Source organism: Chlorocebus sabaeus, unplaced genomic scaffold, assembly GCF_047675955.1.
Source record: "Chlorocebus sabaeus isolate Y175 unplaced genomic scaffold, mChlSab1.0.hap1 unalloc_scaffold_428, whole genome shotgun sequence".
NCBI classification, from domain to species: Eukaryota; Metazoa; Chordata; class Mammalia; order Primates; family Cercopithecidae; genus Chlorocebus; species Chlorocebus sabaeus.
In genome coordinates, this window is record NW_027327735.1 from 94065 (window position 1) to 111169 (window position 17105).

A 17105-nucleotide genomic window follows, 5' to 3' on the forward strand; every position below is an offset into this window, starting at 1 on the left:
TCTTTTCAACTTTGGTGAATCTGACAATTATGTGTTTTGAAGTTGCTCTTCTTGAGGAGTATCTTTGTGGCGTCCTCTGTATTTCCCGAATTTGAATGTTGGCCTGCCTTGCTGGGTTAGGGAAGTTCTCCTGGATGATATCCTGCAGAGTATTTTCCAACTTGGTTCCATTCTCCCCATCACTTTCAGGTACACCAATCAGATGTAGATTTGGTCTTTTCACATAATCCCATATTTCTTGGACGCTTTGTTCATTTCTTTTTACTCTTTCTTCTCTAAATTTCTCTTCTTGCTTCATTTGATTCATTTGATCTTCAATCTCTGATACTCTTTCTTCCAGTTGATCAAGTCGGTTACTGAAGCTTGTGCATTTGTCATGTAGTTCTTGCATCATGGTTTTCATCTCTATCAGGTTGTTTATGGACTTCTCTGCATTGGTTATTCTAGTTATCCATTCGTCAAATCTTTTTTCAAGGTTTTTAGTTTCTTTGTGCTGGGTTTGTAGTTCCTCCTTTAGCTCTGAGAAGTTTGATCAACTGAAGCCTTCCTCTCTCAACTTGTCAAAGTCATTCTCCATCCAGCTTTGTTCTGTTGCTGGTGAGGAGCTGCGTTCCTTTGGAGGGGGAGAGGTGCTCGGATTTTTTGAATTTTGAGCTTTTCTGCACTGCTTTTTCCCCCTGTTTCTGGTTTTATCTACCTTTGGTCTTTATGATGGTGATGTATGGGTGAGGTTTTGGTGCGGATGTCATTTCTGTTTGTTAGTTTTCCTTCTAACAGTCAGGACCCTCAGCTTCAGATCTGTTGGAGTTCGCTTGAGGTCCACTCCAGGTAGGCTCCTCCCAGTTAGGCTCTCCAGTTAGGCTACTTGGGGGTCAGGGACCCACTTGAGCAGGCAGTCTGTCAGTTCTCAGATCCCAACCTCCATGCTGGGAGAATCACTACTCTCTTTGAAGCTGTCACACAGGGACATTTACATCTGCAGAGGTTTCTGCTGCTTTTTGTTTAGCTATGCCCTGTCCCCAGAGGTGGAGTCTACAGAGGCAGGCAGGCCTCCTTGAGCTGCAGTGGGCTCCACCCAGTTCGAGCTTCCTGGCTGCTTTGTTTACCTACTTAAGCCTCAGCAATGGTGGGCACCCCTCCCCCAGCCTCACTGCTGCCTTGCAGTTGGATCTCAGACTGCTCTGCTAGCAATGAGAGAGGCTCTGTGGGCTTGGGACCCTCTGAACCAGGCATGGGATATAATCTCCTGGTGTGCTGTTTGCTAAGACCCTTGGTAAATCACAGTATTGGATGGGAGTGACCTAATTTTCCAGTGTTCTGTGTCACAGTTTCCCTTCGCTAGGAAAAGGAATTCCCTTCCCCCTTGCACTTCCTAGGTGAGGCGATGCCTTGCCCTGCTTTGGCTCTCACTCGTTGGGCTGCGCCCACTGTCCTGCACCAACTGTCCAACATGCCCCAGTGAGATGAACCCGGTACCTTAATTGGAAATGCAGAAATCACCCATCTTCTGTGTTGCTCACGCTGGCAGCTGGAGGCTGGAGCTGTTCCTATTTGGCCATTGTGGCACCAACCTCACTTGATATGATTTCTAAATTTAAATACCTTTGAGACAAACATGAATTGTGAAGGGATTTAAAAATGCCAGTGAAAAATGGAATTAAAAATAAAAATATAAATATCAACTTTATTTCTCAATATAATCTCTACTGAGGTCAAGACACTGCATTAAGGGATGATCCCAACCATTCAGTCCATTGATAAAGAACTGAGGGTCATGGGAATTTAACCATGTCAATGCAGTCTTCTACTATTAACTGAAGAAAAATGGGTGCCCTTTACAGTTATTTTAAGATTAGGAAAAATAAGGTCAGAAGAAACCAAATCAGGACTGTAATGTTGATGCCTAATAATTTCCCATGAAAACTCTTTCAAAATTACCGGTGTTTGATGAGAGGAAGGAACAGAAGTGTTGTTGTGGTGCAGAGGGACTCTCTAGTGAAGCTTTACAGGGCACTTTTCTGCAAAAGTATTTGCTAATTTTCTCTAAGAACTCTCCTACTAAGCAAATATTATGGTGCTTTGATCCTACAGAATGTCAACAAGGAAAATGCCTTGAGCATCCCCAAAACCTCTATGGCTTTTGCTTTTGAGAAGTTTGCTTTTGCTTTGACTGGACCACTTCTACTTCTTGGTAGCCATTGTTTTAATTGTGCTTTGCCTTCAGGATCCTATTGATAAAGTCAGTTTCACTCCCTGTTATAATTCTTCAAAATAATGCTTCAGGATCTTGATTCTGCTTGTTCAAAATAGTCACTAATAGCCTACTTTTGTCCATAGCTGATCTAGGCACAAGGGTATTTGGGACTCATCAAATGTAAAGTTTCTCAACTTTCACGTTATAGTCAGTATTGTGTAAGCTGAACCAATTGAGATGTCTGTGGTGTTGGCTATAATATCTCTCGTTAATTGTCAGTTCTCCTCAATTAGGGCATAGAAACAATTTTTTTTCTCTCAAAAATTGGAATGGATGCCCCTCCTCTGTGGGCTTCCTCTTCAACATTGTCTTATCTCTTCTTAGAATCAGGTATCCCTTTGTAAACGACTGATCCTTCAGGTCATTTTTCCCATAGACTTTTCTTAAAGAATAATTTATTTCACCGTTTTTTGTACCCCAGCTTCACCATAAATTTGATGTTTGTTCTTGTTTCAGGTTTGGCAGAATTCAAGTTTGGCAGAATTCATGTGGCTCTTTTCAGACAGATGTTTTAAATCCTGTTCACATATGTTAAAACAGGGCCGCGCATGGTGGCTCACGCCTGTAATCCCTGCACTTTGGGAGGTTGGGCAACATGGCAAAACCCTGCCTCGACAGAAAATACAAAAATTAGCCTCTACAAAAAATACAAAAATTAACCAGACAAAGTCCCAGCTACTTGGAAGGCTGAGGCAGGAGAATCGCTTCAGCCTGGGAAACAGAGGTTACTTTGAGCCAAGATTGCTCCACTGCACTGCAACCTCGGTGAGAGGAGTGAAACCCTGTCTCAAAAATAAGAAAAAGTTAAAATAAACTAGTATATGTGGGTTTTGATGCAAAAGTTAAAAGTTCATGCATAGTTTTTTCATAATTGTTATTTTGCATGAACTTATTGAAGCCCCCTATTATTTGCCATAATTTTCTCATCTTATTAATTTCTATATACATACAGAATTTCCAATTTGTGTAAACCTTTCTTCCCAGTTACTGAACAATTATTTTAAATTGGAAAAATATGAGCTATTTTAATCTATATTTTTGTTTTCTACTTCTGAATATTTTAGAGAAAATATGGATAATGAGACTTGTAAAATGGAGATGTTTGGAAGTTTCTATTACCAATGACAAATTAATTTTTAAATAATTTCAGGAAAATTTAGGTGAATGTCTGTACTTTCATATGAACATTCATAGTAAAACAGATTTTTTAATTTCTACCCTTGATAAACTTTAATGTAAAATATGTGAGTAAATGTGTACTTTTCCGTTCCTCATGAACATTCTCAAGTTTATGCTATCTGGATTTTCTCAGGACGAATTACAAGCTGTATATGCTGCTGAAGTGTCTCAAAGATTATGTCCCAAAGAGAGTGCCCTACTGTTTTTCCAATATTAATTTATAAGTTTTACCAAGTTACAAGTTTTTTTTTCGTAAAATATAAAACGTTTTGCCTCCAGCAGAAATACATTTTGGAAGATAACTTTCCTGTGGTAAGGGGTATAAAGGAAGCTTGGATTTGTTCTGAGAAAGGGAGAGGGTACTTCTGCCCATTGCCATGCACATCTGATTTTAGAGCTGAATGCCTTTCTGAGCTTGGCTCACTCCTCTCAAACTTGCTGGTAAATGGACACAAATTAAAGAGAAATAATTGTACACCATTTGGGATCAACGAATCCAGATATCTGAACCATTGTTTATTATTTGCCCCTCCCACCCTCTCACCCTTCCAGATCTCTAGTGTCTATCATTCCACTTCTATGTCCAGGTGTACAATTATTTAACTCACACTTACAAATGAGAACTTCATGTGTTCATTTGTACAGATTCTCTTCCACCTAGCTACCTCTGAGACTGCAAGAACAATCACTCCTCCCCCTCCTCCTTCTCAGCCTACTCAAACAGAAGACCAGGAGCATTATCTATCTATCTATCTATCTATCTATCTATCTATCTATCTATGCACACACACACACGTACACGTATATATACACACACAAATATATATACACACATATGTGTACATATACACACACAATCATAAAGAATTTGCATTTTAAAGAATGGCAGAACCATAGTTGTTCAAAAATCAACTATATAATTCTATATATGATAAATGTCTACTAGAAAGTTCACGTTGAAAATTGCAAACACGACTTAGAAAAAATAAAGTTTTTAAAAATTTTATTTCATTTTAAGTTCCAGGATACATGTGCAGGACGTGCAGGTTTGTTACATAGGTAAGTGTGTGCGATGGTGGTTTGCTGTACCTATCAACCCGTAACCTAGGTATTCAGCCCCACATGGATTAGCTATTTATTCGGACGCACTCCCTCCTCACTTACCCCCAGACAGGCTCCAGTGTATGTTGTTCCCCTCCCTGTGTCTATGTTTTCTCATTGTTCATCTGCCACTTATAAGTGAGAACATGTGTATTTGGTTTTCTGTTCCTGCATTAGTTTGCTGAGAATAATGGCTCCCAGCTTCATCCATGTCCTTGCAAAGGACATGATCTCATTCCTTTTTATGGCTGTATAGTATTCCATGGTGTATATGTATCACATTTTCTGTATCCAGTCTGTCACTGATGGGCATTTGGGTTGATTCCATGTCTTTGCTATTGTGAATAGTGTGGCAATGAACATATGCATACAAGTATCTTTATAAAACAAGAATTTATATTCCTTTGGGTATATACCCAGTAATGGCATTGCTGGATCAAATGGTATTTCTGATTCTAGGTCTTTGAAAAATCACCACACTGTCTTCCACAGCGTTTGAATTTACATTCACTCCAACAGTGTAAAAGTGTTCCTGTTTCCCCACAGTCTCACCAGCATCTGTTGTTTCTTGACTTTTTAATAATCACCATTCTGACTGGCATGAGATGGCATCTCACTGTGGTTTTGATTTGTATTTCTCTAATGATCAGTAACGTTGGGCTTTTTTTTCATATGTTTGTTGGCTGCATAAGTGTCTGTTCATATCCTTTGCCCACTTTTAAAAATATTTTTATTTTCACTTTTTAAGACAGAGTCTTGCTGTGTCACCCAGGGTGGAGTTCAGTGGCACAATCTCGGGTCACTGCAACCTCTACCTCCCAGATTCAGGTGGTTCTTCTGTCTCAGCCTCCTGAGTAGTTGGGATTACAGGCACCTGCCACCACATCTGGCTAATTTATTGTATTTTGAGTAGAGACTGAGTTTCACCAGGTTAGCCAGGCTGATCTTGAACTCCTGGCCTCAAGTTATCCGCCCACCTCACCTTCCCAAACTTCTGGGATTACAGGTATGAGCTACTGCACCCAGTTTTTGCCCACTTTTATATGGGGCTGGATTTTTATAGTTTTGGGTTTTACATTTAAATCTTTAATCCATTTTCAGTTCACTTTTGTATAAGGTATAAGGAAGGGGTCCAGTTTCAGTTTTCTGCATATGTCTAGATAGTTTTTCCAGCACCATTTATTATTAAATAGGGAATCCTTTCCCCATTGTTTGTTTTCATCCAAAATAAAATGGTTGTAGATGTGCAGTCTTATTTCTGATATCTCCATTCCATTCCATTGGTCTATGTGTCTGTTTTGTACCACTACCATGCTGTTTGGGTTACTGTAGCCTTGTAATATGGTTTGAAGTCAGGTAACAGGATGCCTCCAGCTTTGTTATTTTTACTTAGGATTGTCCCGGGTATATGGACTCTTTTTTCGTTTCATATGAATTCTGAAGTAGTTTTTTCTAATTTTGTAAAAAATGTCCATGGTAGTTTATGGGAATAGCATTGAATCTATGAATTACTTTGGGAAGTATGGCCATTTTCATGATATTGATTCTTCTTACCCATGAGCATGGAATGTTTTTCCATCTGTTTGTGTCCTCTCTTATTTCCTTGAGTAGTGGTTTGTAGTTCTCCTTGAAGAGGTCCTTCACTTGCCTTGTTAGCTGTATTCCTAGGTAGGTATTTTATACTCTTTGTAGCAATTGTAAATGTGAATTAATTTGTGATTTGGCTCTCTTCTTGTCTATTGTTGGTGTATAAGAGTGCTTGAGACTTTTGCACACTGATTTTGTATCTTGAGACTTTGCTGAAGTTGCTTGTAGCTTAAGAATCTTTTGGGCTGAGGTGATGAGATCTTATAGATATAGGATCATGTCATCTGCAAGAAAAGAAAGTCCGACTTCCTCTTTTCCTGTTTGAATATGCTTTATTCTTTCTCTTGCCTGATTGCCTTGGCCAGAACTTCCAACACTATATTGAATAGGAGTGGTGAGAGGGCATCCTTGCCTTGTGCCAAATTTCAAATGGAATACTTCCAGCTTTTGCCTGTTCAATATGATAATGACTGTGGGTTTGTCATAAATGGCTCTTATTATTTTGAGGCATGCTCCATCAATACCTAGTTTCATGAGAGTTTTTAGCATAAAGGAATGTTGAATTTTATCAAAGACCTTTTCTGAGTCAACTGAAGTAATCATGGGGTTTTTGTCTTTAGCTCTGTTTATGTGGTGGATTACATTTATTGATTTGCATATGTTGAACCAGCCTTGCACCCAAGGGATGAGGCCGATTTGATCTTAGTGGATAAGCTTTTTGATGTATTGCTGGATTTGGTTTGCCACTATTATATTGAGAATTTTGCAACAAAGTTTATCAGAAATATTAAGCTAAAGTGTAGTAAATACATTGAAAACAATAACAGATTGATTAAAAGACTAAATAATATGAATCCTAAGTGTTTTCACAACTGATTTATAGAGTAAAAGCATTGCCAAACTAAATGAGCTTGGCCAAAAACTGTACAGGGTCTGAGATGTTGTCTCAACTTCCATTACTCATTGTGAGGTGGACCTACAGTAACTGTATTTGATGCAAAATTTCATGTTGATGGAAGCTGAGATGTCTTGCAGTCTCAGAGGGACAGTATTCTGGTGTGTCTCCCTTTTCCCTGTCAGGAATAAAGATCTAGACTCTACAGGTTTTGCCAAAATATACAATATGTAGGAAATGGGGCAGGGTTTAGGCTGTGAGGCAAAGCCTAGAGATATAAAGAAACAGCTTCTGACCCAGGGCTCATGAAGTCAGGTTAGTTTCAGAGATGATGGTGGAGTGAGCATAGTACAGTCTTTGGAACCATTCCTTCCCCTTATTTGTTCATAGGCCAGATGTGCTCAACTAGGGGGCATCTCAGGTCTGATGAACAGAGTCCTGGAGAGACAAAGGGGCAATCCTGAGGAAGAGGCTCAACAGGGAGGAAGGAGCCACCATTTTCTCTCCTGAGAAAAATCCTTCTTCCTAGGAAACCATAGGATTTTCCTTGGTCTCAGTGAGACTTTTTCTGAGTGAAGAGAGCAGAGAGAGCAAGGGACTGATGTGTTATCTGTTTCCACCTCCTGCAGTGATTCTGAAACCATGGGGGACAGAATTATCTTCAGAATCATGAGCAATCCAGATGCCATGGTTTCACACAAGACACTGGAAGTTCTTATCTCTGGGGGGTAGACACTGGTCATTGATACTCTTTAAAGCTCATTCACTGATTACAAAGTGAGCCAAATTAATAATCTACTGCAAGTTTTACTAAACTCACTTTACTCGACACACAATTCACACAGACACATTGTTAATATACACATTTTGATGCTTGGACAGGGTTGGACCCAAGATTCTGTACTTCTATGGAGCCCTGTGTTCTGCCCAGGTGTCATTTACTCTCAGGTAAGTAAACTGATCACCATAACTAACAAGAGATTGATCTGTGATGATTAGAAATGAGAAGATCTGTTGGTTATGTTTTATTGGGATGCATTCTATTAACATTTAAATACAGTTTAAAAACACAGCTTTACAATGAAAAGTAAGAAGCAAATATAAAAAGTGAAGGGGCTATTCCCCAAAGTAGTTTACACTGAAATACCACCAGAGAAAAACAACTCTCAGGACAGGGATACTGCTTCAAAGACACAGATTTCACAGCTGGATGGTTGATCTAGAATTTCCGAAAATTCCATCCTTTACTCATGAAATGCAGTTTATTTAAGAACTTTCTAATTTGACTGTAGTTTCATACTCACACTTATTTGGAAATGAATTACATACTGGTGAGGAAATTTTCCCTTTAAATTAAACTTAAACTCATACCATAAAATTAGCAGCATCTGTTTGTCTGTTCCAAGAATTAAATAGGTTCTACCCAGGGCACCTGAGGTCAGTTGAAAACAAAAGCAAAAAAAGTTGGAATAAAAAGTAAGAACACCCTTCCAATGTTACAAATGCATCCCAGTCTCAATTATTCACATTCACGAGAATGATTCACCTATATCCCACTTTAGCAAAATTTCACCTACTCTTGACTACCAATTGACTAATCAAAACAAACCAAGACAGAATAATAAATTCAAATTCATCGAGTACACTGAGGGGAAAACCTACACCTCAAAATGTAGTATACAGCTATTCACACAGGATGTCATCTACTGTGAAAACACATGCACAGAGACAGTCCCTTCACATGATCAGAATACTCACAACTCCACAAGAATATATTAGATATGGGATCATCTTGAAATGCGGCCATCACTAACCAGTTGTCCCTTTTACATAGACAAAAACCTGAGGACCACATTATGTTATGTAGGAATGACTGTACACTTGTGTGCGTGTGTGTGTGTAGGGATCCGGCAAATCCAATAGACATTCCAGTGATAACCTTTTCATGTTCAGCCTCTTGATTCTATATCCGAGTGAAATGACTTGCCAGTGGAGAACAAGATAAGTCTTTGCAAGAAGTGGTCTGGTGGGAGCTAGATACCCAAATCAGAAAGCATCGAGTGTTGGAAACATGCACTGAAGTTAGACGAAATACTCAACGCACAATTTAGACGGTGAAAGACTTTCGGGTAATCATGCAGTCACTGAGAGGCTGATTGATGACATTCCCCAAATTTATGATTGCAAGAAGAGACAAATACTCGTGACATTCTATTTCCGGTGGTTGGGGACATACAATGGCAGTTTAAGAAATCATGAAATCAAGAAACTTGAGTAATCAGAAGGTACGCCAGCTAAAACCTTCGATTCCTTTAACAAAGGATGAAAACAAAAACCACATATCACACAGCATGGGAGATGACATTTTCATATGTATGTGATAATGGATCAACATTTGAGAGAGATGCAATAAAAAGTTGTAAATTTGACAAAAGCAAACAACCAGAATTAAACACTGGAAAAGCCTGGGTGACGGGAGTGGAGCGCCCTGTCTCAAGAAGAAAGAAACAGAGAGATTTAAAAGCAGGGAGTGAAACAGAGGTTTGTACACCATTGTTACTACTGGCCCGTGTTTCAGTAGGAAAAGGCGAAAAGAAGGCATTTATCTCATGTATTCTTGCATGGATTGCTCAGGATCTGGGATGTTGCCTCCGTTTCCAGTTAGGCATTGTGTGGTGGACTGGTAGTTCCCACATTTGGTGCAAAATGTAAAGCTGATGAACGTAGACATGCTCCCCAAACTAGGAGGGGCAGAATTTGGGTGTGTCTTCATGTCCTTTGGCTTACCAGGAATGAAGATCCTGGCTCCAGGGATTTTGTCAAAATGTCTTAGAGAGTGAGAAACGGGGCAGAATTTAGGCCCGGCGCCAAGGCCTCGAGGTGTAAAGAAACATGCTGGCCTCAGGGCCCATGAAATCAGGATGATTTTAGGGAGGATGGTGGAATGAGAGGACTGTGACCTTTGGCCCCGTTTCTTTCCATTGTCTTTCATGGGCCAGGTGTGTTCATTCAGAAGGCTTCCCGTGCTCGATGAAGAGTCCTGTGGGGGGAAAGAAGCGCTGCTTAGAGAGTTGCTCCACAGGGAGAAAGGAGCCACCATTTTCAGGAGAATGATCCCCAGAAGCATGAGCAGTCCAGATGCCGTGGCTTCACACAAGACACTGGAGGGTGTTACGTCTGAAGCCGGGACCTGGGCATCGGTGTTCTTTCATGCTCATAACTGATTTTCAGGTGAGCCCAATGGATCACCTGTCTGCCAGTCATGCTCATCACACTGTAGTTTACACACACGTCACACAGAGACACTGTTAATACGCACATTAGTGTGCTTGAGCAGGGTTGCACCCAAGATTCTGTGGTTGTACGGAGCCCTGAGTTATGCCCTGGACATCTTTACTCTCTGGTTGGTCAACTTGGATCACTCTACTGAACGAGAAATGGAGCCTGAAATCCAATTGGCGAATACACAAAAGGAAGGGGCCATTTCCCACAATCATTTCCACTGCAACACCACCTCGGATGAACAAGTCTCATTGCAGGTCAGGGACTATGCTTCGGAGATGCACCTTTCGCAGCTGGACGATTGACCCGGAATCTCCCAAATGCCATTTTGATACACATCAAATGAGTTTTATTTCAGTGCTTACTGCTTTTATTTTAGTTGAATACACACACGCTCCTGTGTTTGATTTCCTTGATTATCAATACGATTTACTTCCAAATGACTCACATACCAGTGGGATGATTTTCTGCTTCAATTCATTGGAAATGGACAGCATTCAATAGGCAAGTGTGTCTGTCTGTCTGTCTCCAGCATTCTGTGGGTTCCACCAAGGCCACAAGTCCTAGGGCGCCTGAGGTCCATTCAACAAGCAATGTAAAAACGGTGAGGCAGGTTCAAAAGAAGAACATCCTTCCTCTCTTCAAATGTGTCCCAGTTTCCACTACTCAAGGTAGCGAGAAGGATCCACAGAAGTCCCACGTTCGCAAAATTTCAACTTCTGGTGCTCACCAACAACTGATGAATGAAACACACCCCAAGAGAAAATAGTCAACCCCGTCCCCTGCAATAACCTCACGCGCAACCCTACACTGCAATATGTCCTATTCAGAAATTCACACTGAATGTCATCTACCATGAACACAAACACACAGACACTGCCTCCACAGGTTCAGAAGACTCACGACTGCAAAACTCGATGTTTCCCATGTCTGGGTTCATCCTGAAACGCAGCCATCACTATCCAGTTGTCCCTCTTGTGTAGACAGAAACCTGGGCTCCTCATTACTTTATGTCGGATTGACTGTGTATGTGATGTGATGGTGTGTGTGTGTGCACGCACGAACCCCCTCGTGGGTGTGTGTGTGTGTACGTGTATGTGTGTGTGTGTCAGTGTGTGTGCGCATGCACTCCTGCGTTTGGGTGGAGACTTTTCCTGAGATCACTGGCACACAAACAGAGCCCTCTTGCTGTATTTGTTCCTCCCTTTGGATCTCCTGGTCCTCCCTTGCAGAGAAGTGAGTGTGTCAGTGTTCATGGACTCCTGAGGTGTCAGGTTCCTTGAAGAGAGGTTCAGCAGGGAACTTTGCTGTTCAGGATGATGGTTGTTCATCCCACTCTTGTATTTTGATGGATGAATCACAAGCACATTGGGAGGCAGGGTACATTCGACTTTTCTGACGTTGAAGTCAGGCTTGGTTTTGTTTTGCTCTTGGAGGAACTTCCAGTGGTCTAAGGTGCTTTCCTGAGTGGCTCTTTCCACCAAGTGCTCCTCCAAGTCAGGTACCTGGAGGCAGGGTTCTCTCTGGAGCTCTCCTTGCGTTGCTCACCTGTCTTTGTGTTCAGCGCCAAGGGCTCCTGGTTCCCTGCCTATTGACACACTCTCACTGCATCTTTCCAGTTCACTCTTCTGGATGTAAAAGAGGACATAGGCCTGTTGACTCAGGACAGAAGCGATGCTACAGGCAGTGACCTCGGCGTCATCCATTTTATTCCACTGGCTTCCTGGAGCTTTGACATAAGAGAGGTAATGTCCGTTGTGACAACACCACCCAGCGTGGACCAGCACAGCATAGAGGACATAGACAAGAGGTCCTGTGTTCTGCTGAGACATGTATGGCTGCATGTCAAGGCACTCAGGGTATTGCACATTCTTGGCAAGTTTGTTGCCTGTGACATTGGAGAATCTCTTCAATACAAGGATGAGGACCTTGGCAGAAGTGTGTAGGGTGAATGCCTTGTAGGCAGGCGCCTTCTGGAGACAAAGACCACAATGATAGGCATTCTCTCCATTGAGTTCTTCGGGCTTCACCACCTGTTCCAAAGCTTGCTTCACACTCTGAGCTGCTTGTATATCCAGGGCAATGTCCAGGTAAGGGCCAAAGGTGTCCGAAATGCCCTGGCAGTGGAGACACTTGATTTGAGATCTCCAGCAGCCTCCAAATATCTGGTGGATGAGGGTGGTGTCCTCAGAGTCATGATCTACTTGCTTGTGCCCGGGGAGACGTGCCTTTTTCATGGCATCCACAATGAACATCAGAAATTCATGGGCATCTTCCTGTTTGCCTTGATGGAAGCCAGTAGCCAATGCCTGTGAGGGCTGGATGATGTGGCCAGGACAGTGGAGGGCCCGTGTGATGTGAGCTTCCATCGTACACAGCATGCAGCACTTGTGACGATGACAAAGTTAAGAGTGCTCCCGGGACAGCATGTAGTTGGCATGGGGTGGTGTGTATGTCAGGCTCTGCAGGGAAGCATTCATGTAGCAAGTATTTCCCATATTCTGGAGCCCAGCCCCCACCGCAGCAGGTCTCCTGCTACTGAGAGGAAGCTTCTTTCCGGGGGCAGGCTGTCTTGCCACAGGAACCAAACCATCACAGAGGTTGACATGGGTCTCAGATGACAGTGGTGACTTCTCAGGTAGAGAAGTCCACTGGATTTCAGCAAAAGCTGCATCTGGCCGAGAAGATGTGAGTTTTGAAAAGTGGTTGAACTGCCACTCACCTCCCAAGTGGAGTGAATCGGTCTCCATGTTGCCAGGAGCAAGGATCACAAACTTTTTCTGCTGGGACCGCACGTTGCAGAAAGACGCTATCTCTTCCGAAAGAGTCTTCAAATGACGCGCCATTTGACTGCATCAGCCCCTATATAACTAACCCCTGCCTACCGCAAACACCCCACCCACCCATCAGGTACACGGTCCACCAATCCAATATCAGCACTCAGTTAAAGAATGAGTCATAGGGTGTGTCCCCTTTTATTCCCCAGGGAGTTCACTTAAAACTCCTGGGGAATCCGTTAGTTTACTTAAAACAGTGCTAGGGAATAATTCTGTCCTCACGAAACAATGCGTGTGTTTGTGTGTATGTGTTTGCTTGCGTGAGCTTGTGGGCATGCGGAATTATGCCCATGTGAGTGTTTCTTTGTGCTTGTTTATATGTCTGGGTGTGTGTGTGTTTAAGATGCAATGTGCTTCTAACTATGTGCTTTTGGCTGATACGATCATCCTTTCAGGAATTGAAGGACAGGAAGTCAGACCTGTACTTTCTGACTTGAGAATCATCAATGAAGTACAGTTAATAACACAGTGTATTTGTTTCCTTAATATTAAAGAAGAGATCTGTGCAGTCTAATAAGTATTCTAGCGATAACCTTTCCATGTTCAGCCTATTGATTCTGTGTTCGAGTGAAATGACTTACCAGTGGGAACCAAGACATGTCTTTGCAGGAAATGCTCTTGTGGAAGCTATATACCCAAATCATAAAGCATCAAGTGTTGGAAACATGCACTGAACTTAGACGAAATACTCAGTGCCCAAATTAGACTGTGAAAGACTTTCAGGAAATCATGCAATCACCGACATACCAATTGATGACATTCCCTGTATTTATGATTGCAAGTAAAGAGAAATACTCATGACATTCTATTTCCAGTGATTGAGGTCATATGACCACAATTTAAGAAATCATGAAATCAGAAAACTTAACTAATCACAATCTAATCCAACTAAAACCTTTGGTTCATTTAAGAAAGGATGAATATAAAAATAATATATCACGCAGCATGGGAGATAATATTTTAATACGTATGTGATAATGGATCAACATTTGAGAGAGATGAAATAAATAGTTGTAAATTTGAGAGTAGCATATAACCAGAATTAAACACTGTAAATGCCTGGGTGATGGGAGTGAGTCCCTGTCTCAGGAAGAAACATAGAGATTTAAAAGCAGGGCATCTAAAAGAGATTTGCATACCATTGTTAATACTGGCAGTTGTTTTAGTAAGAAAGGGAAAAATAAACCATTTGTCTTAGGGATTCTTGCATGTATTTTTCATCGTCTGAGATGTTGCTTCCAATTCCAGTTAAGCATTGTGTGGTGGACTTGCAGTTACCACATTTGGTGGAAAATGTCATGCTGATGAAGGTAGACTTGTTTCCCAAACTAAGAGGGACAGAATTTGGGTGTTTCTTTGGGACTTTTGGCTTACTAGGAATAAAGATCCTGACTCTAGGGATTTTCTTAAAATTTTTCAGATAATGAGAAAGAGAATAGAATTTAGGCCAGGCGCCAAGGCCTCGAGGTGTACAGAAGCATCCCCGGTCTCAGGGCCCATGAAATCAGGAAGATTTTAGGGAGGCTGGTGGAATGAGGAGAGTGTGACCTTTGGCCTCCTTTCTTTCCCTTTTCTTTTCATGGGTCAGGTGTGCTCTATCAGAAGGCTTCCCCTTTCTGTTGGACAGAGTCCTGGAAGAAGAAATGAGCGCTGCTGAGAAAGATGCTCCACAAGGAGGAAGGAGTCACTATTTTCAGGGGCATGATCCCCAGAAGCATGAGAAATCCAGATGCCGTGGCTTTACACAGGATGCTGGAGTTTCTTTCCTCTGGATCCGGGAGCTTGGCATCAGTGTTCTGTAATGCCCATAACTGATTTTGAGGTGAGTCCACTTGATAACCTGTCTGCGTGTCATGCTCATTACACTGCAATTCACACACACGTCACACCGAAACACTCTGAATGAGCATATTTATGTGCTTGAACAGTGTTGCATCCAAGATTCTGTGATTCTACAGAGTCCTGAGTTCTGTCCTGGACATCTCTACTCTTGGGTAGGTCAACTTTGATCACTATACCTAATGATAAATGTACCATTAAATCTAATCAGCAAATACACTAAAGGAAGGGGCCATTCTCCATAATTGTTTCACTAATTGTCAACTTTAATAACTGTACCTAAGAAGAAAGGGATCTGTGATGATTCCACATCAAAGAACCTGTTGATTTTTTGTCATTTGAATGAATTATGTTAACATTTAAATAGAGTTTAAAACCCCAGATTTCCCATGAAATCTAATCAGCCATGAAATCTAATCAGCAGATACACAAAAGGAAGGGGCCATTCTCCAAAATCGTTTCCACTGAAACACCACCACCAATAAACAAGGCTCATTGCAGGAAAGGGATCCTGCTTCCAAGATCCAGTTTGCACAGTTGGACGATTGACCCAGAATCTCCCCTAATGCCATTTTTTAACACCCCAAGTGAGATTTATTTCTGGGTTTTCTAATTTTAGTTCAGCTGAATACACACACTCCTGTGTTTCAATTTCTTTCAAACACCTTTTAATAATGAAGTATCTTGCTGCTTCACCCCTTATATAACTAATGCCCACCCACTAGTTCCACTACATTTACCCATCAATTACCCAATTTCCCAATGAAATATCAGCAGTCAATTAAGTTTTGTGTCTTAGGTTGTATTCTTTTGTATTCCTCTGGGAATTTAATGGACACAGCTTAAATTGTGATTATAGAACAGTTGAATCAGATTTACTAATCAGTGTTATGGGCAAATATGATAGGAGTGGAACTGGGTTAGGACAGTGGCTACACATTTGCCTTATTTCATGTAAAACAATGCCAGTTAACAATTGTATACATATTAAACAGTTTGTGTCTGTGTGTGTATTTGTATCTTTGTGTCTGGATGTGACTGTGTGTGTTGAGAAGTACTTCCAAGCATGTGCATCTGGGAGATAAGATCATTCTTTCCACGATTGAACTACAAGAAGTTGGAACTACATTTTCTGATTTGAGAATGTGTAGCGATGTTATGTAATTAACACAGCATATTGTGTCTTAATTAAAATGGAGAGATCAATGGAGTCAAATTGACATTCCAGAGATAACCTTCCCATTTTTGACCAATTGATTCTATATCACGTTGTAATGATCTGGCTGTGAGGACAAGACAAGTCTTTGCATGAAATGGTCTTGTGGAAGCAATATATGCAAATAATAAAGCATCAAAAGGGACTATGCCTTCAATTTGTAGAAATATTCACTGAAGTTTGATGAAATTCTCAATGCCCAAAATAGACTACAGAACACTTTCAAGAAAACATGCTATAACCCAGAGATTAATTGATGACATCCACCGAAGTTATGAGTGCAAGAAAAGAGAAATATTCATGGAATTTTATATCCAAGAGTTTCTTGTATATGACAGCATATTTTGAAAAGTCAAAATCAGAAAAACTTGACAAATAGGAAGATAACTAAGCTAAAACCTTTTGTTCATTAAAGGAGCGATGAGAGGCAGTTCCAAGATGGCCGAATAGGAACAGATCCAGCCTCCAGCTCCCAGCGTGAGTGACACAGGAGACGGGTGATTTCTGCATTTCCAACTGAGGTACCGGGTTCATCTCACTGGGGCTTGTTGGACAGTGGGGGCAGGACAGTGAATGCAGCACACAGAGCAACCGAAGCAGGGTGAGCCTTCACCTTACCCAGAAAGTGCAAGGGGGAAGGGAATTCCCTTTCCTAGCCAAGGGAAACTGTGATACACAGCACCTGGAAAATTGGGTTACTCCCACCCTAACACTGTCCTTTATCAAGGGTCTCAGCAAACGTCACACCAGGAGATTATATCCCGCATCTGGCTTGGAGAGTCCCACGCCCACAGAGCCTCCCTCATTGCTAGCCCAGTAGTCCAAGATCTAACTGCAAGGAGGCTGCAAGGCTGGGGGAGGGGCGCTCGCCATTGCTGAGGCTTGAGTAGGTAAACAAAGTGGTGGGGAAGCTCG

The 17105-nt window shown here is 41.6% G+C and overlaps 1 long non-coding RNA gene across 1 annotated transcript; it reads left to right on the forward strand.

Moving 5' to 3' along the window:
- Nucleotides 1-7264: 7264 nt before the first annotated feature.
- On the forward strand, nucleotides 7265-16712 carry LOC140711266 (uncharacterized). The gene is made up of 3 exons (XR_012092424.1): nucleotides 7265-7964; nucleotides 14724-14957; nucleotides 16606-16712. It is a non-coding gene; the product is annotated as an uncharacterized lncRNA (long non-coding RNA).
- The last annotated feature ends 393 nt before the right edge of the window (nucleotides 16713-17105 follow it).